General features: G+C 42.8%; 1 long non-coding RNA gene across 1 annotated transcript; it reads left to right on the top strand.

Annotated features, from left to right (window-relative positions):
- Window positions 1-421: 421 nt before the first annotated feature.
- Window positions 422-26,096, top strand: LOC138158193 (uncharacterized). Its single transcript, XR_011167590.1, has 2 exons — window positions 422-826; window positions 25,789-26,096. It is a non-coding gene; the product is annotated as an uncharacterized lncRNA (long non-coding RNA).
- Window positions 26,097-26,787: the final 691 nt, after the last annotated feature.

Raw genomic sequence — 26,787 nt, 5'->3', positions numbered from 1 at the left:
TTCTTGAGTGAGGGAATAACTGTGTTTCAGGAGGATTATTTTGGAGCTGATTTGGGGGATAGATTAGAGAAAGCAAATGCTGGAAGCAAAGAGATCTTGATCTTACTAGAAGCTATTGCAAGATGAGGCAACTTTCATGAGTGGAGAAATGGGAAAGGATGTGAGACTTACGGTGGAAGGAGAATGGACAAGACTTAAAAATTACAGAAGAATGATTGGGGATATTTCATAACTAGGAGTTGTCTCTTCTTCCCCCAAACATTCCTCAGTGCCACTGATTTGATTTAGGACGCTGGTCTGGCTGGGCCATTGACGTGACCCAGCATACATTTCTCACCTTCCTTAGAAGAGAGGAGACTTTCTGAGGATTTCATGGGGGTTTTTCTCAGTACCATCATCATCTGTTATTTACAGCTGGAAGGGAGCTCTGAGGCCATCTACTCCACTGGCCTCATTTTATGCTTGAGGAAACTGAGGCCCTGAGAGATGAAGGAATTGGATCCAATTCCCTGGCATCACACGCGGTAAGCAGCAGACCCTCTGGTTCCAGAGCCAAGGCTCTTCCCACTGGAATTTAACTTCCTTGTAATCTCACCACTCTATCTTATGAACTACATCATGATAAAAAATGAAATGAGGCTCCCTCCCTCCCTCTTCCCCCATAAAAATTGCTAATAAAATGTAATAAAAAAAAGATCCCCAAAGGGCTTTGGGGGAATTTCATGGAAATGAGTAAGTCGGTCGGATCCCAATGAGAATACAGGCACGGAAACTCCAACACTGTAATTACTTCCCTGTTCACAAGCCCGTCTGTCCCAGAGACACAGTAAGTCTATAACTCTTGTGGGGTCTGCAAAGGGTGCCTGGGCCACTGAAGGGAAGCTGCAGAGATGGCTGGGAGGAAAGGGATGGAGAGGTGGTAAGGCATGCCGTTGGGAGATGTTTACACCTTGGAACCAAGGATGTTCGACAACTCGGTGGGTGGGGGTTAGCCATGGCAGCCAGAGCCAAAGAAATCCCTTAGTATAGACAAGTCTCCTTTCCTTGAGGTATGTGGGGTCACCAGCTGGATCCTGCTGGTGCTGAGAATTTTCAGAAAAACCCCTTCTGAAAAGAAATGCTCTCCTCTCAGCCTTTCTGGTTTCAATCTTCCATGCTTGGCTAAATGTTTTCTTTATCTTTTCATTCTAGAGGTAGTATCAGCCTGCTTCTACAGGGGGCTTTCAGAGTGGGCTTTTGACTCAATTAATAGTAATAAAAGCCACCAAATGTTTATATTACTCTATCGACAACATTTGTCAAGCACCTACTATGTGCTAGGTGCTTCCTTTCTGAATGGGAAAGCAAGAATTATAAATTATACACACAGATACACAGACACATAGACACACACATACATATATGAAATGTGCACATTTAAAGACATCTCTATGCCAAATGTTCATGTGGACTATTTGTACCCCATCCGTGGCAAAGCACCCCGAGCTCCAATTGGCCTGACCAATCACAATCGGACACACTGTACCTTGACCCTGACATAGTGATGTCATTTTGGTTCTCTTTGAGCATGAAGCATAATAACCACCTGATATATAAGCATATGTATTATATGCAGACTTACATATATCTACCTCTATCTACAGAATAAATATCAATTTAATAAATATTTATTGTTCAATTGTGTCATAGGATCATAGGTATAGGACTAGGAAGGGCCTTAGAGACCACTTAGTTGGACTCCCCCTTATTTTTTATTATTTTTCAATTAACATGTGCCTATTTTCTCCCCTTTCCCTCTCCAAACTGGAAAAAAAGAAAATAAAAAACAAAATCCTTATAAAAATATGCATATTTAAACAAAACAGAATCCCACTTTGGCCATATCCAAAAACACAAATCTTGTTCTCCATATTGAGTTCATCATCTTCCTGTCACAAGGTTGGACCTCATCATTTTACAGAGAAGAAAACAATGCCCCAAATATGAAACCCAAAGTTATACAGGTGGTGAATAGCCAAGTCAGAACTTGAACCCAAGTCCCTTGACTCTACTATGCACTGGGATTACTTCATGATAATAGCTATTCCAAAGGGGAGTTGGTTGCCTCTGAAAGTAGTGAGCTCTCTATCTCTAGAAGTCTTCAAGCTGAGGCTGTATGAATACCCATCTAGAATGTTTTAAGAATGATCCTTTCCTCAAGATGCCTCTGCCCTGCGCTGTTTTTGTGTGAGGTGTTCCCTCCCTCCAATGGCTTAACTTGGCAGAAAACCATCCTTCTACCCAGAGCTTTTAGGCCTCTTGCCCCTGCTGCTGTCCTTCCCAATGACTTTGGTGATTTTTGTAAAGCCACCAACTCAATCCCTTCACCCTTCTTGGCCCTTAATGGGAGGTTACTGAGCCCCAATAAAGCAAGGGGTACAAGGGAGGTAAAATTCCAACAATGAGGCCTGTCAAAAGCAGCCGCAGTTGGGGACTCAGCTTCTCATGGATGGAGCCCATGGGCCAATCTGAAATGCCGATCCTTGGCAACCCCAAAGACTCTCCTGGGAAGGCAAGTAACCAAGGGAAGGAGTGACATTTTCGCTGACCCTGGCTTTCATGAGGCCAGAGGCGGGCAGCTGGCAAAGGCTGGCTTGGAGGGTTGCTAGGAGGGGCTGGCCCCATGGCCCTGAGAATCCTCATCCCTGGGGAACTGAGGTGGGGAGGGCAGGCTGACTACAGGGCAGGAGGGGGCAAACAGAAAGACCCAGGAGAGCTTTTGCATTTTCTCTTGTCTGAATTTTGCAATCTCAAAAAAGCTGTCCAGTGGGATATTGGCCCTGACTAGTTTTTCTCAGTTACTTTGAAACGTTTTGGTGTAAATTGAAGCCTGGGAAGGAAGGAATGTGAATAGAGACTATATATGAATCTGTCAGTCAATCAGCAAGCATTTCTGTCTTCTTACTCTCTTCCTGCCATTATATTCTGTGCTGGGAATGTAAAGACAAAAGGAGAACAGTCTCGGTACTCAAGGAACTTAGAGGCTTTCTTACAACATCCCAGAGGAGTGGTTATCTTGCTTCATTTTGAAGTAATACAGTAAGGGGGAAGCCCACCATCTTCAGGGGCAACTCAGATGTAAATATCTTGGGGGGGAGTGAGGACTATTCTATTTTTGTATCCCAAGTACCTAATAGATAGAAGGCCCTTAACAAATGCTTGTTGACTGATATGTGTACATGTAGTTTCTTTCAGGGGCAGCTAGGCAGTAGTGAGTAGAGTACTGGGTCTGGAGTTAGGAAGATTCATCATCCTGAGTTCGAATCTGGCCTCAGACAATTACTAGCTGTGTGACTCTGGACAAGTCACTTAACCCTGGTTGTTTCAGTTTCCTCATCTGTAAAATGAACTGGAGAAGGAAATGGCAAATCACTTCAGTATCCTTGCCAAGAAAACTCCAAATGGGGTCATGAAGAGTTGGACAGGGTGACAAACTGAAGGGTATCCAGAGGAAGGCCACCAGGCTGGTAAAGTCTGGAGTCTAGGTCCTATAAGTATCAGGTGAAGAAACTAGGGATGTTTAGCTGGGAGAAGAGACATAGGGAAGAAAATGAGGCCTGGCTTCAAATGTCTGAAGGGTTTTTGTGGGGAAGAGGACAAGCCATTTTGCCTGGCTAGTGGGGAATAAAAGATATAATTGAGGCAGGTCAGGAAAAATGTTCTGGTAATGAGAGATGTTCAAAATTTGACTGGACTGTCTTGGGAGGGGAATGGGCTGCACTTCTTTGGGGGTATTCGGGTGCACCGGAGTCAATCCCTTGCTGGACTTTTAGATTTTGTATTTCCTCTTTCTTTTGGTTATTCCCAAAGCTACTATAAGTAGGCCAGGCTGCCATTGAGACCCTGTGTCTCCTCAGGGACCATCCCCACATCTTCTGATTCCTATTTTTGCTTAAGGGTGAAGCTTCAAAGTCCAGGAAGAAGGGTGGAGAGGGTGGGACGAGAAGGGGTGGAGAGAAAGATAGGATCTGAGAATCATAAAGCAGAGACTCAAAACTCCTCCAGTCCTCAGGATTAGACTTGTTGGGTTTAGCCCCAGGGTGGGCAGAACCAGGACCGGAGACTGGAAATTGCAAAAGGACCAGTTTAATTTAGCCTTGATGTCAGGAAAGACTTCCTAACACCCCAAATGGAATAGGCCACTTGGGTAGCCCATTAGTAGCAGGATTCCCATCCCTGGAGTTTTCCTGAAAGCAGCTGTTGAATGAGCCACTTGGCATAGATGCTCTAGTAGGGGGCGGGATGTGGATTCCTATTTAAGGTCTGGCGAGGATGGGTGACCTCTAAAGTTCTGGGAGTTGGTCTTTCCCCCCCCTTCTCTCCTTCTGCCTACTTAGGGCCCATCTCCAGGCATCCTGGTCTATATCTTGCCACTGGATCCAGATGGCTCTGGAGGCGAAAGTGAGGCTGGTGAGTTTGCACAGCTTTGCCTCACTTAAATCCAAATCATGCCATCATCTTCCTGATGTCATGGTCCTCTTCAGGGATGAAGGCCAAACAATAACTACCATCTGCCTAACCCTGTGCCTGCTCCTAGAAGTGTAAGAAGGTATAATAGACATCAGCCTTGCACATTGCTGAATGTGATCACAGGGAAGGTTTAAGGGGCTTGAAATGTTCATCTTGGTCAGCCAGTCAATAAACATTTATGAAGCACCTACTATGTGCCATTTGGAGAAGGACATGGCAAACCACTCCTGTATCTTTGCTAAGAAAACCCCAAACGGGGTCACAAAGAGTCAGACAAAACTGAAAGGAATGACCAACAGTGAATGGGCCAGGCACTGTGCTAAGCGCTGAGGGAGGAAGACTGTGTTTAAGCCAGGAAGGGCTGTCATATGGAAGAGGTATTTGGCCTGATCTGCTTATTCCCACAGGGAAAAAACCAAACCAGACCAGGTATTAAGCTTTTGTCTAATTTTGTCCCATTTAGTGAGGAAAAACCTCCTAACAATGGGTGGAATGAGCTGCCTTCTAAAGTAATGACTTCCTTCAGCTGAAGGCCTTCGAGCAAAGGTTGGATGACCATGTGTTGGGGATGGTGGCCAGCAGGCCCATTTTGGGGGTAGGGGTTGGACCAGATGACTGACAAAGTTCCTTCCAAATCCAAAATTCTGTGATTCTCTCACTGAAAAATTGGCTGAGTAGAATTGAAAACAGGCTAACAGGCCCTCGTCAGGTTCCTCTCATTCCCACCTCCCCAACTACAGGCCTGCAAATGTTCTGTGAAGCCATGCCAGCACTGAAAGGTCTGCCTGGTGTTTCTCCTTAAACACCAGGAGAACGACGGGATGCGGCCCCTTCTCTTTGCCCTCATCTGCCCTACCTGTTCTGTGTCTGGGAGAACCAAGAGTCTGGACTTTGCAAAGCCAGGGATGGAGGCCAAGGGGGCCTGCCATCCTTACTTCCAAAGAAAAGAAGTTAGCTCAATTCAATCCATCGTGTGCCATGCATGGTATAAGGCACCAGAAATACACAGACAAAAGTAAATCTTGCCCTCTAGGATTTTAGATTCTACCAAGGAAAGAGGGGTGGGATATAGCATTTACTTACTAGCTATGTGACCCCAGGTAAGTCACTTAAACCACTCTGAGCCTCAGTTTTCTCATCTGTAATGGGAACAATAATTACATCAACTATCCATGGTTGTTGTGAGGGTCAAATGAGATAACAACATATGTATGGTGTTTTATATTATAAACCTTAAAGTACTATATAAATTCTAACAATTTTATTTAAATATATGTACACACACGTGTGTATATATATATATATATATATATATACATACATACCTATCTATTCCTCCCACATGCATGTATGTGTTTGTGGAGAGAGAGAGAGAGGAGAGAGATAAGTGGGGGAAGGGGGAAAAAGAGACAGAGAGAGAGAGGGAGGGAGAGGGAGAGATGAGCGGGGGAAGGGGGAGAAAGAGAGGGAGAGGTGGTACGATGGAGTGAGCAGTGCAGTTCTGGATTCAAATCTTGCCTTTAATATTTACCATTTGCATGACCTGAGACAAGTTGGGCCTCAGTTTTCTCATCTGTAAAGTGAGGGGGTTAAAGTAGACCATCTTCAACATCTATTTCCATTTTGATTCATGATGCTAAGTAATGAGTAGACAGTATGTATACAGTGCTTTAAGGTTTTGCAAAGCACTTTATTAATATCACCTCATTTTAATATCACCTTACAAGGACTCTGGGAGTAGGCATTATTATTATTCCCATTTTACAGGCGAGGAAACTGAGACAGAATTTAAATTATTTCCCGAGGATCACCTAGCAAGTAAGTATCTCAGGCCACATTTGAATTCAGGTCTTCCCTCCTTCCCTCCTGCTTTTAGGCAGATAGGTCTGTGCACCTAAGTAGATGCAAATTATATATGTGAGGGAGTATGTGGGGTTGTTACGTTTTGCCCATGTAGGTCATATATATATATATACACACATGGGTCTGTCTGGATGTGACTTGTGGGGAGGCAAGAATAGACATCATCTCTAGGGTCTCCTCACTCACTTTTCTCCAAGGGACACTTTAATTCCTGCCTGTGGAAGGAAGTAGGAGGTTGGGGTCAGAGGCTGGCCAATCTGGTCTTCTCAGAGAGAAGAAATAGAATTACATCCATCTGTTCCCTGAAATATTATTAGTCTAGGGGAAGTAATTTTTAGGTTTAAGCTACATTTCCAATAAATATTTCAAAATGGGAAAGGAATATGTGTGTATGTGTGTATGTATGTATGTATTTCCAAGGCTTGACTCACTTCCCAGTTCTAAAATGAACATACATAGCAAACAGAAAATAAGTCTATTAATCTAAGTCATTAGTAAAACAGAAATAGGAGAAAATACTTCCCCCAAATATGAGAAAATATACATGGGAGACATACCAGCTAACACAGAATGAATGAGCTCACTTTTGGGAATGAGAAGACTCAGTTCAACCAAGAAAGAGTGTGTCAGGTCTCACCCAAGGTGAAATTCCCCAACATCTCTAGCTTAGTAAACTGGGAAAAGGACCATGACAGAGATCACCACTTCTCTACATGCTGGTTTCTTCTCAGAATCTCTCTCTCCCCTCAGGAACCTGATGAGAGGTTGAAATTAAGCATCTTCTCTGAAAGTAAGACTTGGTTCCTGGAACTTGAAGCAGGAAGCCAGAAGAAATAAGATTTCTTTTCTCTCCAGCCCATGGGTGGGCTTAGGTTTGATCTGTGAAGTTTGGATTCAGTCAAAAGGCTGCACTTGAGGACCTAAAGGGCCACATGTGGCCTCAAGGCTGCAGATTCCCCACCCCTTACCAAATCCATCTGCCCATGAATAATCAATCCTTGCCAATGCGAAGAGAGTCTCCCATAACTGACCTTTTGAGCCAAAACTTACATATATAATATAAATTTTAACTGACTTGGAGATAGAGAAAGCACCATAAAGAGTGTTTAGGGAAAATCTCTTGTAGGAGGTGTTATCCAAACTGGGCCTTGAAGGCAGTTAGAATTTCCAAGAGGTGGAAGTAAAGGAGCATTCCAGGCATGAGGTGACCACCTGTGCAAAGACATGGAGGTGGGAGATGAATTTCATGTACCTGTGTATCATTGATCTCCCTCCATTTCTCTCTCCTCTCCCAGTTCATTAGCCCAAAGAGTGACCTTGATGTCTGGTACAAGGGGAAGAGAGTCAGATTTAAATCACAGGACATGGGTTTAAATCCCAGCTTTGCCATGTATCTGCATGACTTTAGGCAAGTCACATAACATTTCTTGGCTTTGGTTTTCTATTCAATAAAGTGAGGGTGTTAAGTTAGATTAAATGACATTGAAGTTCTCCAACACTAAAGCTGTGATCCATGACCTGGAGGAAATTTTCTAGTGGGCAGCATCACTCCTGGAAGTGGCCTGTCCTCTCCATGCAAGTGGCAGAGAGAGAAAGCTGCCCCCCACCCCCTTGTGAGATTTACGCTCTCTCTGTTTGGGAGCTGTGAGGAGTGGGCAGGCCTCTGAGTTCCTGGGGGGCCCTGGCTGGCCTGATGAGGTTGCAGGCTAGGACACAGAGAGCAGAGCGCAGCCAAGCCAGCTGCACCCTGGGCACAATGCAGGAGTGGGAAGGAACAGGAGATCGGGCTGCAGGGGTGGCATCAGCCTGACGAATGTTTTAACTGCTGCTCCTGTTGAAGCCAGGGAGCCCACTGTTTGCCGCTTCCTGGAGACCTTGGCGTCGCTTCTGAGAACCTCCTCAGGCCCAGAGATAACAGCCCGGGAGGCAAGCTGGGCCAGTTACAACCTTTCCCGGCACATGTTTGTTACCAAACATAGGCGCAGATCTGCACGGGCTGCCGGCTCTGTTTCTGCTTGAAAAGTCTTGGTTCTTCCTGTTATGGAAACAGGTCAGGATCGCCACATGAAATAACATGCTGCTGCCAGCAATCAGAATGGCTGTTTTTGGGGTGGGGGAGGCAACATTTCCTGGTTCCCTGCCACTCATCAGCCAGACAAAAAGGCATGTGGGCAGACCTGGTTCTTGTCAAATCAGTATCTTCCCAACCTAAGGAATGGGACTGGATATTTCTGAGAATCAGATATCTCATTGGAGGGGAAAATTTTACAATTAAAGGTGTTCAGAAATAGAAGGCCTCCGTGGGTGGGGGGACCCCTGAGTGGCCCTAAAGTCAGTGATCGGAGGGATTGAGAAGAATTTCCCAAAGAGAGAAGAAAACAAAACAAAACAGACATCTAGCTGAAGACTGGGGGGTCATTTGCCAAAGGTTATGTAGAGGGTGATTCAGGCTTCAGAGAGGGTATTGGTCTAGAACAGGCAATCCATAGATTGCCACCCAAGTTGGAGAACAGAGTCACCCACACAGCCCTGGAGATAGATCCCTTGACTTGGTATCAGGAAGACCTGAGTTCAAATCCAGTCTCAGACATGTACTAATGGTGTGACCCTTAGCAAGTTAAATGAGTGTTATCTGCCTCAGTTTCCTTATCTGTAGAATGGGGATAAGAACAGCACCCACCTTCCAGGGCTGTTATGGGAATCAAGTGAGATTATATTTGTAAAATGTTTCGCAAAGTGCTATATAAATGTTAGCTGTTGTTATTTCAGATGGTACATGTTCTTGGATGGGGGGGAAAAAGTCCCATCTTTATTTTTACTCACCTCCTTCAATTATTTAAACACACTAATCTGCAGAGGGGTCCATAGGCTTGGGCAGACCACCAAAGAGGCCCACGTCACCACTAAGGTTCAGAAGTGCTGGTCTAGATACTTGCTGAGAACCCTTCTAAATTGGGAGGGCTCTTCTCTGGAATGGCGGGTTGAAGTAAATACAGTCTGTGGAACATGATTTATCTAAACTCAAGCTGAGTTCAGCATAATTAGCAAGTTAGGGGATCATGACTAGAGCATCCCCGACAAAGGAGAGGGACAATTGAAAAGTTAGATAAAACACTTAGAGATTAATCCCCTTATTCTGGAGAAGAAATAGGCCTAGAGAGATGAGGTGACTTGCCCATTGCACTCAGGCTGAGTAGCCGAGTCAGGATTTGAACCCAGGTCATCTGATTCCTAAGCCAGTATTCTTTCCACTTTACTGAGCTATTCTCCAGAGCAGTGGTTCTTAGGGTCCCTTTATACTCTTAAAAATTATTGAGGACCCCCCTGAAAAGAGCTTTTGTTTATATGGGTTATAACTATTGAGGGTAGTTAGGTGGTTAAGTGGACAGAGCACTGAGCCTGGAGTCAGGAGGACCTGAATTCAAATCTGGCCTTGTACACATACTGTGTGACCTTGGGCAAGTCACTTCACTCTGCTTGCCTCAGTTTCCTCATCTGTCAAATGAGCTGGAGAAAGAAATTGTAAACCATTCCAGTATCTTTGCCAAGAACCCCAAATGGGGTCATAAAACATCAGACACAACTGAACGAAATATATCAATTTTAACAATATTAGAAATGAAAATATCATAGTATTATTATGAAAATAGTTTTGACCTTATGCAAATTGGGTCCCCCAGGCTTTCTAGATTTCCTCAGCCTGATAGACCAGTAGGCAGGGGAAGCTACTTCTAGGTTCTGGTCATCATCAATGGTCCTGGTGGCTGGGTCTTGACTGAACAAGTGTGTCCTGAACCTTCCTCTACTTGCCTTCTCTTAGGTTCAACTTGATCTACATATAAATCTACATTTCTTTGAGTCCTGACCTTATGTTTGGCAGTCTTGACTGGCCAAATAATAAAGAAAACTTATATTTATATGGCACTTTACACTTTGTAAGACATTTCTTACCACCCCCACCCCAGCTATCCATTATAATAAAGGGAGGTGAGAACAATGCAGCAAAATTAAGCAATGTCAAAAATTTCTAATGCTCTATTCAATGTCTAACACCCGTAGTTCTCTACCTCTGCAAAGAAGAGAGGGGAAAGTGCTTATTCATCTTTTTCTTTTGAGTCCAAGTCTTAAAAACCTACACTACTTTGCCCAAAGCATTCAGCTATATACTCCCTTAAATGTGCCTAGATAGGAGGAAAAAGGGAAGGATATCTATGCCTTCCTCAATAGGATGGACATTGAGAACAAGAGCTAAAGGCAGATGGAGAGAGATGTAGGGAGAAGGAGGATGAAGAGAAGTTCCTCTTCCACTTGGTTCAGCCAATCACGTTCGTCTTCTTGAAACTCTCTCTTTGGAACCGGTTGTTTTTGAGTCATGGCCCCATTTGGGGTTTTCTCGGCAAACATACTGGAGTGGTTTGTTGTTTCCTTCTCCGGTTCATTTTACAGATGAAGAAACTGAGGAAAACAGGGTTAAGTAAATTGTCCACGATCATACAGCTAGTCGGTGTCCGAGGCCAGATTTGTACTTGAGAAGAGGAGTCTTCCTGACTTCCTGACTGGCACTCTATCCATTTTCCTTGCTTTAAATGATATTTTATTTGACATATAAAATGCACAGAGAGGAGTTTCACAATTTGTTAAGTGGACAAGTAAGTGTTGCCCTGTGATATGGATATACAAGTTAGCCATCCTGCCCTCTAGAATTGGGACCAAGCCAAGTCTGAGGTTTAGAGAGTCAGGGGTTGGTATTTATTTAGAGTTCCTAGTAAATGTAATTCACCCCAGAAGGGAAAACAGAAAGCTGCTTTGTCTGCCTTTTTTTTTAAGAGAAGCTTCAGACCCTGCTGGTTTATGGAGCAGTATTTCTCAAATTGTGTTCCTTGGGACCTGGAGTTCCATCAAGAAAAAATTGTAAAGGTGGACAAGAAAAGCCAATGCATTTACTTTGTGCTTTGCAAAGCTGGAACCATACTTTCACGAGGTAAATGGGGCTTTGCCTCAGGGTGCTAACACTGAAGGATGAGGGGGACTTCTTCATTCAGGTGCCCACCCTCTCCAGCCTTGTTCCTGGGTCTCTGCTGTCCTATGCTAGCCTGTGCTGCAGTCCCACCCTCAGCATCCTTTAACCATTCTCCTATCCAACCTTCCTCTCCAAGACCGCCAGGGGAGGCAACAGCACCCCCTCCCCTCCTTCCACTTCTGTAATTGACCACATTACCCTGTGGGGGGGGGCTTGAAAACAGAGATTGTCTTGTTGGGGTTTTTTTTTTGTATCCCCAGTGCTTAGCATAGGTCCTGGCACACAGTAGGTGCTTAATAAGTGTTTATTGGCTCACTGACCATACCCGAAGTCAGACTGTTCTCTAGACCACTGTTCTCCTCTCCTATCTCCCAAATAGTTATGCTTGAGGGACCATGGCCAGTTGTCTCAACTTTTCTCTTGCCTCTGGACTTTGACAACTCTGGAGGAAAGAGTGAGGCTGACGATTTTGTTCAGCTCTGCCCCACTCATGTGAGTCACTGTAGCTCCCTCATGATGCCATTGATCCTCTTCAAGACCAAAGAACATCAAAACAGTTTTTGCTTGAGATGAAAAAATTCCTACTTAGGGCTAGTAATTTCTAAGTTATACTCTGTGTGTGTGTATGTGTGTGTGTGTGTGTGTGTGTGTGTGTGTGCTCAAGGATGCCAAGAACCATCAGATATTGGTTAAAATTGATCATCTGCCAAGTTGGCATCTTACTGGTATTGAATCCATCGAGGGATGTGCCTAATAGTGTATAATAATCACAGTAGCCCACATTTATATACTTCTTTAATGTTTGCAAAACACCTTACAAATAATATCTATTTTATCTTTACAATAACCCTGGGAGGTAGGTGCTATTGTGATAACCATTTTATAGATGAGAAAACTAAGGCAAGCAGAGGTTAAGTGACTTGCCCAGGGTCACACAGCTAGTACACAGCTGATGCTGACTTTGAATTCAGATCTTCTGGACTAAAGTAGCACATTAACTCAGGTTGTATATTTCATTGTTGTTCTGTTGTCAGAGGGTACATAAAGTTGTCAGTCTTCATTCATACCACTTAGTACCTGTGAGATCTTGAATCAAGTTACTTGCTCTCAATTTCCTCAACTATAAAATAAAGCATTTATTAAGAACCTACTCTTATCATGTTCTAGTTTGGGATGCAAAAACAGACAAACCAACCAACCCTTGCCCTCAAGGAGCTTATATTCACCTGGGCAATACAACACATCATAAATGCAAGATACTTGGAGAAAAGAGAGATCATTAACTAGGGGAGGCATCATCATAGAAAACTTTTTAGGGAAAATGGCACTCTGACCCAAGCCTTGAAGAAGAAGATAAAAATTCTGAAAGGCAGTGAGAGGAGGAAGTGCATTCCAGGCACAAGAGATTCATTTCTATGAAAGCATAAGAAGAATGTTGAGTCCAAGGAACAATTAGTAGTCATTTTATCTGGAACATAGATTGTCTAAAGGGACTACAACACATGTTCTGGGTTGCCTATCCCAACTCCCATTCTCACTGACAAATTGAGTCCCTAGGGCATAATTCCCATTTCTCCCCCTAAGAGTTAAGGGACTGTGGATAGGTATTTGTCTAATACAATATTTCATGAGCTCCTACTGGTGAACTCCACCCCCCCCATGGTTATCAATTAATATCAATTGTTCATCCAGACTTAGCTAGTTTTTAGGAAGGCTTATTGACTAGTGTAGTATAGTAAGAATATCTGCCCCTCACAATCCCATCCCCCAGAAAAGTCTATGATACATTGTCCCTCAAGTACCTAGAGAATTTGTAGGAAAGTGTGATCAAGCTTAGGGAACACATGTAGCAAAGAGGTAACTTGGAGTTTCTAGGTGGTGGAAGTCCTTTCCTCATTATTGGAGGTACCCATTTCCCTTAGGAATGGTATAACTGTATCTTATGCTGGGTCTAGAATTTGCCTTTCCTCATCATATATAATCTGTTCTTTGCTCCCAACACAAATACTTCCTGCAACTATTGCTATTTAAAGATCATGCTAGGATATTGATAAAGGGGAGGAGAGGTCCAAAATCTCCCTGACCTTTTAAATCTTGACAGTTCCTATTCTGATGAAGAGAGGGGAAAAGAGGCTGAGGTCAAAGTTGAGGAGCTCTCCTCTCTTCTTATTCCGACCTGATTTCTTCTTAGGGGCATACCAGGAAGATTTCCACCCTGAACTTCCAGACATTTAAATCCCTTGGTATCAAACTGGTTCCATATTTTATAAATGACCCACAGGGTGTGATCAAATCCTTCAACCGATTGAAATAGACTCCTGGTATAACATCACTCCATTTATTCCAGTGACTTTCAGGGACTTTTTATACTGTTGATTAATTCATTGAACCATATTCTTACCTGGTTAAAGTATCAGAGCAACGTCATTTTATTGTTTAAGTGATGCAGGAAAATTGATTTTAGCTCAGTGACTGCTTCCTCCTCGAGGATTAATATTAAATGAGACTGGAAACATAGATAGGAGTCATATTTTTTATTGTTATTTTTGTTTTCTTCCTTTCCAACATATCTCTCTTTCCCCTCCCAGAGATCCATTCTTCACAGCAAAAACATAAAAGAGGGAAAAGGCAGTTCATCCAAACTAACCAACATTAGTCAAATCCAGCATTGTATGCAGTGTGCCACCCTGATAGCCCTCCATCTCTACAGAGAAAGGAGACAGGGAGCATTCCTGTATCTCTTCTTTGGGACTGAGCCTGGTTACATGATTTCATATTATTCCAATCTAGTTTTTGTTATTCTTGGCTTTCTGTTGGCATCACTGGCATCCCCGTGTGTATGGTTTTCTTGGTTCTATTTACTTTCCTTCCAATCTATTGAAGCACGTGAGAAATAACCAAAGGAGAGAGTATAAAGAAACAAGACAAGAGGACTGGGTGAGGCGGCATGTGATGCGCCGAAGGAAACCAAGCAGGAACGGTCAGAGATAACTAAGACAGAGCATGTCCATTGAAGGAGAAGCCATGTTTGATGAAGAATGGGGAATCCTGGGCTCTTCTATTAATTTCCTCCACTCCTTGGACAAACTCCTTGCCTTCTCTGGACCTCACGGAATCTCAAAATCATGGACTTCAGAGGTAATCCAATCCAATGAATGCTTATATAGGAAGTCCTTTCTTCCATCTCTGATAAGCAGTTATCCACCTTTTTCTTGAAAACCTTCAATACTAGGAGACTTCTAGTAGGCAGCTAGGTGGTACAGTGGATAAAGTACCTGCATTTGGAATCAGGAAGGCCCAAGTTCAAATTCTGCCTCAGGCACTTATTAGCTATGTGACGCTGGGTGAGTCACTTTGCCACTCATCTGCACAAAGGGAATAATAATAATGTTGTAAGGATAAAATGAGATAATATAAAGTGTTTCACAAACCTAAAAGTGCTATATAAATGCTAGGTGTTACTATGAAACAGCTCTAATTGTGTAATGGAGGTGCTCAGGGGAACCCCTGATACTTTGGACAGATGGGGCATTGGGGCGCCTCCTGTGTAGCTGAACATGCAAACCAGGGGTTGTTTTCATCACCCTCAATACATTAGGAAGCTTTTATTTCCTTTCCTTTCCCTTTTCCTTTACTTTTTTTCCTTTCCTTTCCTTACATTTATTTGGGAAGCTAGGTGATACAGTTAGGGAGCCAAGCCTGGAGTCAGAAAGACTCCTTTTCCTGCCTTCAATTCTGGCTTCAGACACTTAGTATTTGATCCTGGGCAAGTTACTTCACCCTTTTTGCCTCATTTTCCTCATCTGTAAAATGAATTGGAGAAGGAAATGGCAAACCACTCCAGTATCTCTGCCAAGAAAACCCCAAATGGGGTCAGGAAGAGTCAGGCTCAACTGAAAAACCACTGAACAGCAACCAAAACCTTAAATTTACCTTTTTTTTTCCCCTTCCACCCAATGCAGTTTCTATCTACTTTTGTCTGTCTCTTGTTTCTACCCAGTTGCTTACATGTTTTCTCCCCCTTAGAGTGCCCTCCTGAGGGCAGGGATTGTCTTTGCTGGTCTCAGTATCCCCAGAGATTAGCCCACTGCCTGGCACATAGCAAACTTTAACAAGTAAATTTATGAACTGACTGACTCCTAGTTTGATCCTTTGGTTGAAAAACATACAAACAAAAACAAATAGAATCCCTCTTTTTCATTAATTGCCTTTCAAATATCTGAAGACAGCTATCATGTCCCAACATGAATCTTCTCTAAGCCTTCCTCCATCCCAGTCATCCTCTATTGGAAACTCCCCATCTTTCCCACAATATGGCTCCCAGGATTGAATACCATATTCCAGATGTGTCCCAGCTGCAGCAAAGAACAGTAGGACTATTGCCTTCTTACTCTTTGATACTGTGTCTCTCTTTCTGGAGTCTGAGATCTCAGCTTCCTACTCTGTGAGATCAGGGGTTGATGAGATGATTTTCAAGGTCTGTTCCACTTGGGGCCTCCAAATTTGATTTTTAAGATTGACCCTGTAGCTTATGAGACAACCCATATGGATTCAGGGATAAGGGTGAGAATGATGGGGCGCAGTTTTAGCCTGAGTACGATGAAGGTTGTGCCCAATGGCATAGAAAATTCTCTTGGGTGCTTTTGGAAGCTTCTTTGGCTCTGGTCAGGGCTAATTTTAAGACTAGTGAGCCATTGTGGGAAAGAGGCAAGAGGATTAGCCTTCAGAGGCAGGCAAATGGATGGTACGGTGGATAGAGTACTAGTCTCGGAGTCAGAAAGACCTGAGTTCAAATGTAGCCTCAGACACTCAGTGACATGACTACAAATCACTAAATATCTTAAACTCCAGCATCCTATACTAAAATGGGGATAATAATAGCACCTACCTTGGGGCGGCCAGGTGGCTCAGTGAGTAAGAGCACCGGCTCCATTGTCGGGATGACCTGGGGATCAAATCCGGGCTCAGATACTTAGCACCACACCCAGAAATAACTGACCGTGTAACCTTGAGCAAGTTACTTAACCCTGATTGCTTTAAAAAAAAATAATAGCACCTACCTCAAAACATTGTGGTGAACTTCAAATGACATGATCTGTGGAGTGTTTTGTAAATGATAATATTGTCCTCAGAGGCAGCATGATATAGTGGAGAGTCAACCTTGAAGTTAAGACCTAGATTCAAGTACTGCCTCTGAACCCTACTGGCTGCATGACCCTGGGAAAGTCACTAAACCTCTGTCTGCCTCAGTTTCCTCATCTCTAAAATGGGGATAATAATAGCTAATTATCAAGGAGAAATTAATGTGACATTGCAAAATTTAGGTGAAGAACCTAAAAATGTTTTGTAAAAATGATAGAATAGTTCAAGTGATTATTATTCCTTATGAAACACTACCCCTTGTGAAAACTGACCCTCCTAAAATAACTATCAGGAACTGAAAGGTTTGGTTCTACTGATAGCATAAAACTGGGAGCTAAAGTATGGGTAAAGCCAGACAATGTTCCAAAGGCTGTGGAGATTATATAGCACATGGGAAAGACAATACTGTAGTTGTTGTTTATTCAGGAGAGGATGATCACCAAATTGTACCCTTAACTCATATATTCTCCCATGAATGAAGCTATGATAGTAAATTCATGGATTCCACAAGCATGTCTGATCCTATATTTGTTTCCTTTTGGCTTTTTGTCTGTTATATTTGTTTGCGAGATTTGTTTCCTGCAGGCTTAGTACCCTCCACCGGCAGATGCCTGATTGCTTAAGCCTGATGCCACCCCCTGTGATGTGCTACCCCTGGACCTGGTGTGAACCAAGCTCCAGATGCCAGAAGAACTGACCTCTTGAGTGGGATGTTTTGGGGGCAGGGACAGCTCTGCATCCAATTTCAGCTGGAAGTAGCTTCAAAGAAGAGATCTTTGCCCTTTACCCCAAGATTTTGAGACCCATTTATTTGAGGGGGGAAAGATGGAGTACTTGTGCCTGATCTCCTATGCCAAGATATGGTTTTATGTGCTTATTTTCTATTATTCCTGTTATATTGTGCAAAGTTCTGTTGACACCAGTTACCCCCAAACTCTCATTAGTCTATGTAATGAAATGTATTGTTAATGTATTTTTGTTTTTTAAGGGACATGAAATATCTTGGGGCTGAATGTAATGGTAATTTGAAGATCTTCTCTGCCCCTTAATAAACCTAAGGGAATTTGAAGACCTTCCCTGCTTTGCAGACATACCCTAACCCCTAATAAGCTGAATGTAATCACATGGAGCCTGTGGTGGGAGGAGTTTGGCGAAGGGTGGAGAGAACCTACAGGAAGCTGGGAGTCAGAGCAGCTAGACACTGAGGGAGGAGAGCACACATCCAAAGGAGACAGTTAAGCTTGTGAGTAAATATTGGAGTTTGCCACCTGCTGTGACAGCTAGGCTTGTGTTGGTTGAAGACTAAAGGATGGTGTAGCTCTTTGCTACATTGTGCTGCATTAACTTCTATGTTGCTATGATGGATTTGGTTTCCTAGTGTTGGGATTTGGTTTTCTGGTGTCCGAATAAAAGCTTTGCTACTGTCTTCTATATGGAGAGTCTGTTATATTTTGTGATTGGGCACTATGCGAGTATATTTATAGTGACCATTGGCACTGTGAAAATTGCATTGGTGCTACATATGGCTGTGAAGATCAAATGGCATAATATGTGTAGTATTTTACAAACATTAGAGCGTTAATATGTAGGAGTTATTCTTATTATTGTCTTTAGAGAGAGCACGGTATAGTTTAGAGACCCAACTTTTGAAACTAAGACCTGAATTCAAGTTCTGCATCTGAAGCATTCTGGCCACGAGATTCTGGTCAAGTCCTAACCTCTCAGCACTGTAGGTAATTCTGTAAGATAGGGTTCTTAACCTGGGCTCCACAGACACTCCCCCCACACAAGGAGTCCATGGGTTAATTTCAGGGAGTCCATTAATTTGGGTGGGAAAAATACATCTGTCTTTCAATATAATTGGTTTCCTTTGTGATCTTATGTATTTTATGCATTTAAAAATATTATTCTAAGACTAACAGAGTGTCCAAGGGGTCTCCAAGACAAAAAATGGTTAAGAAATTCTACTCTAAGACAATAGACTGACCTATATCATTCGATAGAGTTTTCTTATTCAGACATCCCCTAAACCAATGAAATCACAGGTCGAGTTTCTACCCATTTATTATTTGTCCACCTCTGCTGTCACCATACTGGGTGATGTTACCCTCTCTGGGTCACAATTTTTCCACCTATAAAATTTGGGCCTGGCATTGGATGGTGTCAAAACTTTCTTGTGTCTTATTGTCTGTGTATTTGCTTCCTATGAGATTCAGATAAGGAAATGCGCTGCCAGTAAGACTGCTGCTTCTCTCTGGGCAAGGGTGGCCAGGGTCCTAGGAATAGAGAAGGGAATGGGAGCTGTCCCTCCTACTTCTGTTCCAAAGAGGAGGTTTATATCTCTGGGGTTGTGTGTGTGTGTGTGTGTATGACAGTGTGTGAATGTGTGAGTGTGTGTGATTCCACCTGAAATCCAACTCCCTGCTCTAAGAGGGCTAGAAGGGAGTTGATTGTGTAGAGATTAATGATCCCAGACCAGGGCCTCTTCCATTTTCCACTCAAGAGTTTTTGTATTTTTTTTCTTCTTAAGTGAGAGGTTGGAGGTAAAAGTTACAAGACCAACAAATTCCCAAAGAAGTGGGGATGGAGTCAGTTTCCTCCCCCCAGGCTTTCCTTCTAACTGCCTGGACTGGCTTTTTAGTGGGGGAGGTGGAGCCCATCACCCTCCTTGGGCCAGAATTCACATCTTTTCCTGCCTTCCCCCCCCCCTAAAGTTCAGTCTCTTTTGGGGCCCCTCATCTTCACTCCCTCATCCCACTGTGTAAGAGGTGACTGGTCAAGGAACAGCCTTCTAAGGAGGGCTCCTGTTACCATCCCAGCAATGGGCCATCATGCATTCCAGAGTCACCCAAAAGAGGCCTCAGAGACACTGGGTCTCATCCCTTTATTTTATTGTTGAGAAAATTGTAGCTCACACAGAGGAATTGACTTAAAATCTGTAAATTTAGAGCTAGAAGGGCCCTCAGGGACTATCTGGTCCCAACCCTTCATTTTACAAGTAGGGAAACTGAGGCCCAGGAAAAGTAAATGTAAAGTCATACAGTGTCAGAGGCAGGACTTGAACCCAGGTCCTTTCACTTTAGAAGTAGCACCATTCAGCTGGAAGCGACCTCAGCAGCTAAGCTGTCCACTCTGAAGCTGAATAAGAATCCACCCTGTAACATAACTTCCATTCAAGGCTTAGCTCAGGTACCAATTCTCAACTCTATCTGACCAGTTCTTAGCATTTCTATCTCTCTTCTCTAAAAGTACTTTTTATTTATTTATTTGTCGACAAAGGATCCTAGATTGAGAGCTGGACAGGCTGGACAGGTCACGGAATCAACGACCCTCTTTACAGATGAGCAAACTTGAAGCTGACTCAGGTTAATTGATTTGCCCAGAGTCACAATGCTTGAATCTGAAACAGAATTTGAACTCAGGTCTCCTTCTCCTCCTCCTTTTCCTCTTCCTTCCCCCCTCCTCATCCCCCACTCCTGTTCCTCTTCCACTCTTCCTTCCACCCCTTGCCCAGAGTCACACAGCTAGTAAATGTCTGAGGCAGGATTTGAACTTAGCTCCTCCTGACTTTAGGGCCAGGGCTCTATCCTAGCTGCCCTGAATTCAGGTCTTCTTGATTCCAAACCCAGTACTCTATTCACTGCACCAGCTAGCTGCCTTGAAGCTCTGATACGCCACCGAATGACCTCTTCATATCATATCTATTTCTGCTTCTTCCCTGCCCCCAGGAGAATGTAAGGTATTTGAGGGCAGGGCTAATTTCATTTTTATCTTGTAGATACTTAATAAATACTCACGGGGCTGTGGTAAATGATTGTAATGGAATATTATTGTGCTACAAGAAATGATGAGCAGAATGATTTCAGAAAAACCTGAAAAGACTTAGATGAACTGATGCATAGTGAAGTGAACAGAACCAGCAGAATATTGTACTCAGCAACAGCAATACAGTACAATGAAGAACTGTGAATGGTTTAGCTATTCTCAGCAATACAATGATCCAAGACAATCCCAAAGGACTAATTATGAAGTATACTATCCACTTCTGGAGAAAGAACTGAAATTGACTGAATGCAGACTGAGGAATGCTGTTTTCACTTTCATTTGAGTCTTCTTGTACAAAATTACCAATATGGAAATGTACATAATTGCACGTGTATAACCTATATTTTATTGATTACTGACTTAGGAAAAGGGGAGAGAGAGAATTTGGAACTCAAAACTTTAAATAAAAATGTTAAAAAAAATACTTGTGGAGTTTTTGCATTGAATACCAACTAATGGTCATCCAGCCTCTGCCTGAAGCTCTCCAGCAAGGAGGGACCGACTACCTTCCAGGGCAGTTTATTCCACTTTTGGAAACCTCTAATGGTTAAGAAGTTTATTTTATTTTATTTTTTTCCTTCCTGTCATCAAACTGAAATCCATCACTTTGAACCTCTCTCCCTGGTTGGTACCCTGGCCCAGACAGAAGAATGGAATAAAGAGGAATGTATAGGGCCTGGGAGGCCTGAGCCCTGCTTCTGCCCTGCTGCCCCCTCTTTCTGCAGGGGGGAGATCAAATAGACCCCCAGGGTCAGAACATTTCAAAGGATGGGGCATTCATTGCCATGTGTGTGGTTTGGGAACTCTGTGGAAGGAAGCCCCTTCTGTTGAGAACAATCCGATGCCTTGCTAACAGCTCTCGGGAAAGCTGAAAAGCAAAGCCAGCTCCATGTGTATAAAGGTCAAGTGTAGGCCTGAGTCTCAAATTCAGCTAGGGAGGTAGGATTGTTGACAGATGCCTTCCACTCTCATTTCTCTCTCTTCCCCCCTCTCTGGAAGCCTCTGAGGGCTTTCAGAAAGGATGAGCACAAATACCCTGCTCTGACCTCCCTCTCCTCTGAGCTCTTCCTGCTGCTGCTTGGAGCCTCTGCACCCCTCGTGGGGTTCTTAGCAGAGGTTGTCTTGTGTTGTTAATTAATTTTTGCAATGTGTTAGTTGTTTCTTCCCTACCACATTGCAAATGTCTCGATGACAGGGCTCAGGGGATCATGAGGATCAGGGGATCCCATGTCTAAGACTGAGAAAGAGTTCAAGGATCAGATAGTCTCACCCTGACCAGAAATACGAATCCCTTGCACTCCCCAAGACAAGGGGGGGGTCACCGAGATTGTTTGAGCACCTCTACTGACGGGGAGCTCACTGTTTCCCAGGCAGCCCTTTCCACATCTGGAGAGCTCTCATCATTAGGAAGTTCTTCCCTGATGTTAAGCTGAAATCTGCCTCTCTGTGACACAGGTCATAGGATATGACTGAGCTGAAATCTGCCTTCCCAGAACTTTTGCCCAGGTGGTCTTTGTTATGCTTTAGAGGCCAAGAAGAACAAGTGTAATTCCATACGCAACTTTAGTTTATTCGTCAGCTCCCATTATCACAGAATCACAGATATCGAGATGGAAGGGCCTCTTGTCCAACACCCCTCATTTTACAGTTGGGGAAACTGAGACCTAGAGAGGGGGAGTCAAGTGCCTAAGGTTATAGAATCATAGGTCTAGAGTTGACTCAGAAGCCAACTAGTCTAACCTCCCCATTTAATGGATGAGGAAGGCCAAGGGACTGAAGTGACTTGTCATTTGTCACAAAAGTAGTAAATGGAAGTGCTAGAATTTAAACCCAGGTCTTATAACTCCAAATACACAGCATTCTTCCCTCCAGGCCATTCATTTTCACCTCTGTATCCCCATAGGACCTTAAAGGAAATAGTATTTATGAGAAACAGCATAGAGTAGTGGATAGCATACTTGGCATGAATTGGAGACCTGGGTTCAAATCCCACCTTAGATACTTGCTAATTACATGATCTCATATATCATTGAGCCTCCTTGATTCTATTTCCTCCTATGTAAAATAATACTTACCTCCCAGGGTTATTGTGAGGGAACAAATGAGATAATAGATGTAAATAATTTTGTAAATGGAAAAGTGCTATATACTGTTGATTAATTAATAGCTGATTGATTGATATTATTCATATGGTGGGTCCATATGTGGAACCCATCATGTTGCTTACCTAATACTACCTCTCTATGAATGAGGAAAGTCTTATGCAAATGCACCACACTTGAACCCCAGGTTACATTCCTCCCCTGGACCAAAACTTTTTGCAGTCCCTTTGTCAACTAGTGGATGATCTCTTTTTTTCAGCTTCTAGGGAGGTGTGTCCATCAGTTCTCTCTCAATAACTTATATTTCCCAACAGGATCACCTCTCTATAACATGCTACCTCCTACCATCTTCTAGTATTCTTTTAGCTAAAAATTTTCTCCTTATTCATTCTCACCTGGTTCAATCTATGCTCAAAGTCACAGTATTCCATGGTTGAAAAGGACCTCAAGGTCATTTAGACAACCTATACTTGACCAGAAATCCTCTCTCCAACATATTTAACAAATGATCATCCAGCCTCTGCTTAAACACCTCCTGTGAGACGGACCCCATTGTCTCCTGAAACAGACTTCTTCTATCTTTGGATAAATCTTAATAACCCAGATCAGTCTCTGCAATTTTTACCAGCTGTTCCTAGTTCTTCCTCCTGGGGCTAAGCAGAACCAGTCAGATCCTTCTTCCATGTGAAAATCTTCCAAATACTTCAAGATGGGTCTCCTGGCTTCCCTAAAATTTTCTCTTCTTAAGGCCAAACATCCCAAGTCTCTGAACAACATGTGAGTCTTGAGGGATCAAGTCTCTGGCTCAGATGGTTATCCTTTCTATAAGAATAACATCAAATTAGATTCCTGACTTTGGTTATCCTGCGTTGGAGTGGGCTTTGTGAGCCAGCCTTCTGAATGGTTGTGTGGCTGTATGTGTGTGTGTGTGTGTGTGTGTGTGTTGTAAGTTAAAAAGCAAGGCCTCTAAATGTGGGATATTTCTAGATAAGTGTGCTAGTTCAAAGAGAGAGAGACACACACAGAGGGAGATACAGAGAGAGAAAGAAAGAAAGAAAGGAAGGAAGGATGATAGTAGGAAGGAAGGAAGGAAGGAAGGGGAAGGAAAGAAGGAAAGAAGGGAGGAAGAAAGACGAATAAAGAAGGAAATAAAGGAAGGAAAAAGAAAGGAAAGAAAGGAAGAAGGAAAGGAAGGAAGGAAAGAAAGAAGGAAGAAAAGAAGGAAGGAAGAACACAGTTAGGCAAGAAACACAGAGTGGAGATGTCAGTTGCCCACCCACTCTGCCAGGGGAAGGTTAATGCAGTTAACTTCATAGATAGGAGTCAACTTCTGACCAGAGAATCACACAGAATGGAGTGAAAATTTCAGCCAGTCTTCATTAGTGACAGAAAGAGAATGGAAACTCTTTGAGGGGAGGGACTGTTTCATTTTTTTCTTTGTATTCACAGAACCAACATAGTAGCTGACTCTTCCTAGATAGCAAGGATGAGGGGGGGAGGAAGGGAAGAGAGATAAGTTTTGAAATTCATATACAGATGCCTAAGAGTTAATTTTATACTCTGAGATGGCTGCTGGTCTTTGAGCAGGCAAAGATTAAGAAAAAGAAGTCATTTCCTGCCTCCAAAGAGCTTAAGCCTGTGTGGTATTTCTCCAAAGCAGCTGAGAGCATCCTGGTGGGAGGGTTGGATGGGATGGGTATTTTCTGTCAGTGACCGATGAAAATTCCTCCCCAGACTTTTCAATATGGCTGATCCTTATTTACCTCCCAGGAAGAACAATCATAAAAAAAGACAAGGTTGAGGGGATGGAGGGGGTTAGAAAGAGTTGGGGATTATACAGCTCTGATGTCAGATGTCATGGGGGTTGGAGGGGAAACCCAACTTTCTGAGATGGTTGGTCTCCTTGACTTTGCCTACAGTATGCTTTCTTTTCTCTCAATTTTCCTACATGTCAGGAGAAAATGAAACTATAGCTGTCTGGAATGGTTTATTCTTTGCCAGAATGGGGGCCTCTCTCTCTCTTTTCTCATTTGCTTTATTCATAGGGTATGCAGAGCCCAAGGGAAGATTACTCAATCCTACCCCCTTTACCACCTGCTTCACTAGAACCTTTGATGTCTCTTCTCCTTACCCAATTCCAAATTTTTTCCTCCTACTTTGGGATTTTCTTTTATTTTTTTCTAAACAGCTTCTATTTACCTAATGCAAATGAGAAATACCTACAGTATATTTTGTAATTCCTGAATTAGCCATGGTGGCTTTTTACTTTCCTTCTTCAAAAAAGCCACACCAGGATTATCTAGCATCAAGGAAACACACATTTATATAGTAAACACAGGGTGAGGATGTCAACTGCCCACCCACTCCACAAGGGGAAAATTCATGCAGTTAATTTCATAGGTAGGTGTCAACTTCTGACTGGAGAATCACTTAGAATGGAATGAAAATTTCAGCCACTCTTCCATTGGTGACAATAAAAGAATGTAAACTCTTTGAGGGTAGGGACTGTTCCATTTTTTTCTTTGTATTCACAGAACCAATACAGTAGCTGGCTCTTCCTAGATGCTTAATAAATACTTTTTGAATTGAACTGAATCAGCATGGAAGTGCTTCATTATCCAATGGATGCCTTGGTCAACTAATCAAGGGCTCAGGTTCTTTCTTTCAACAGCTGTTAATAATATCAACTATAGTCATTCATAGACTGATAGCATATTACATTTGGAAGAGACCCTAGAAACCAACCTTATCCAGATGTGAATTCGCTTTACTTCATCTCCAACAAATGGTTATCCAGTCTTTTCTAGAAGACCTTCAATGATGGGGAACTCACTATTTCTTCAGGTAGCCCATTCCACTTTAGAACACCTCTAATTGTTAGGAGGTTAAGTCTGCCTCTCTTTAATTTCTACCCATTGCTCCTGCTTCTGCCTTTTGGGCAGAACAAGTCTGACCCCTCCTCCATGTGACAGCCCTTAAAAGAAAGCTGTGACTCCCCTAAACTTTCTCTTCTCCAGGATCATCACTTTCAGTTTCTTCAACCAGCCTTCATTTGGCATGACCTCAAGGCCCTTCTTGTAACTGGGCACCGTCTTCTGGACACTCTCCAACTTGTCAGTGTACTTGATGAGGAGTACCAGGAACTGAACACAACACTCCAGATGTGGTCTGAGCAGAGAAAAGTATAGATACAGTTGATCTATATTAATTTCTCAGACAGAAGCCCTGCCTGTTGTTCTGCATTGGTTTCTCAGGCAGAAAGTGAATTGATAGTGCTGGTAATGTGTGTAAATATTGTTGTAGCCTTGTTAAATTTTGTTTTCCTAGAAACAGAAACTGCAAAGACCTTGGAGTGGAGCAGTCCCTGTGAACTGAGATATGGAACAGGATCAGAGAGCTGACTTCATGTGAATCCAGGCAAGAGGTGGAAGCAGTCAGCCTGTGGAGGAAGAGCCATGGGATTTGGAAGTCAGCCTCAAGTCAAGATGAAAAAGGACACTAAACCTATCTCAACTGTCCATCTAAGAACTCATTAAGTTTCCTTGATTGCTGTGGCTTATATGTAGCTTATAGTTCTCTTCAAAAAATCATATATTTTTTCAATTAAACTATTCTGTGGGTATGCCTCTTCTTCTTATACTTGTGAAGCTGATTTTTAAAACCCAAGCTCAACATTTCCATTTATCCCTATTCTGTTTCAGTTTTCTTTAAAATTTGGTTGGAGGTTCTTCCCTGCTAAGATATTTTTAATTCCTGACTTTTATCTTGCTTGTTAACCAAGTCTCCCAGCCTTGGGCTATTCACAATTTGATAAGCAGACCAGGTCTATGATGTTGTCTTCTTGTATACAAATTACTGTTAGTAATAGCTATGGCTTGCCCACTCCCACTTTACTTCTTTCCATTCCTTTTTGTGTCACCCATGATTTTGATTCTTCTGACATCAAGGTGGCCCTTGATGGAGATATGGTACCACCAGGAGAATGGTAACTATGAAATGTCTAAATGTCTTTATGATATTTTGTATCAAAATTAGTCTGGACCTTTTAAAGGCAACTTGACTGGGCTTCAGTTAATAGTTCCATTGAAACCAGATTAACCTAGCACCATATGCCATCTGATAAAAAGTCTACTCCAGATAGATCAGTAAGCAAAGGAGAATCAAAGTAGCTACAAGGCAAAGGTGAGATGGAGAAGAAACTCCAAGCTGGGTGACAAGACGACCCTAGCTCTTGAACAGATTAGAAAACAAAAAGGAATGACTTTATTAACCCAAGATTTAAATGGACTTTGTTTAAAATTAAACTTTAAATAAAATAATAAAAAA

The sequence above is a fragment of the Petaurus breviceps genome, unplaced genomic scaffold (genome assembly GCF_028583685.1).
Source record: "Petaurus breviceps papuanus isolate PSGF00001 unplaced genomic scaffold, PetGlider_PUasm1.0 101, whole genome shotgun sequence".
Lineage (NCBI taxonomy): Eukaryota > Metazoa > Chordata > Mammalia > Diprotodontia > Petauridae > Petaurus > Petaurus breviceps.
The sequence above is the reverse complement of the archived record's forward strand: the minus strand, read 5'-3'. Positions and strand labels throughout refer to the sequence as shown.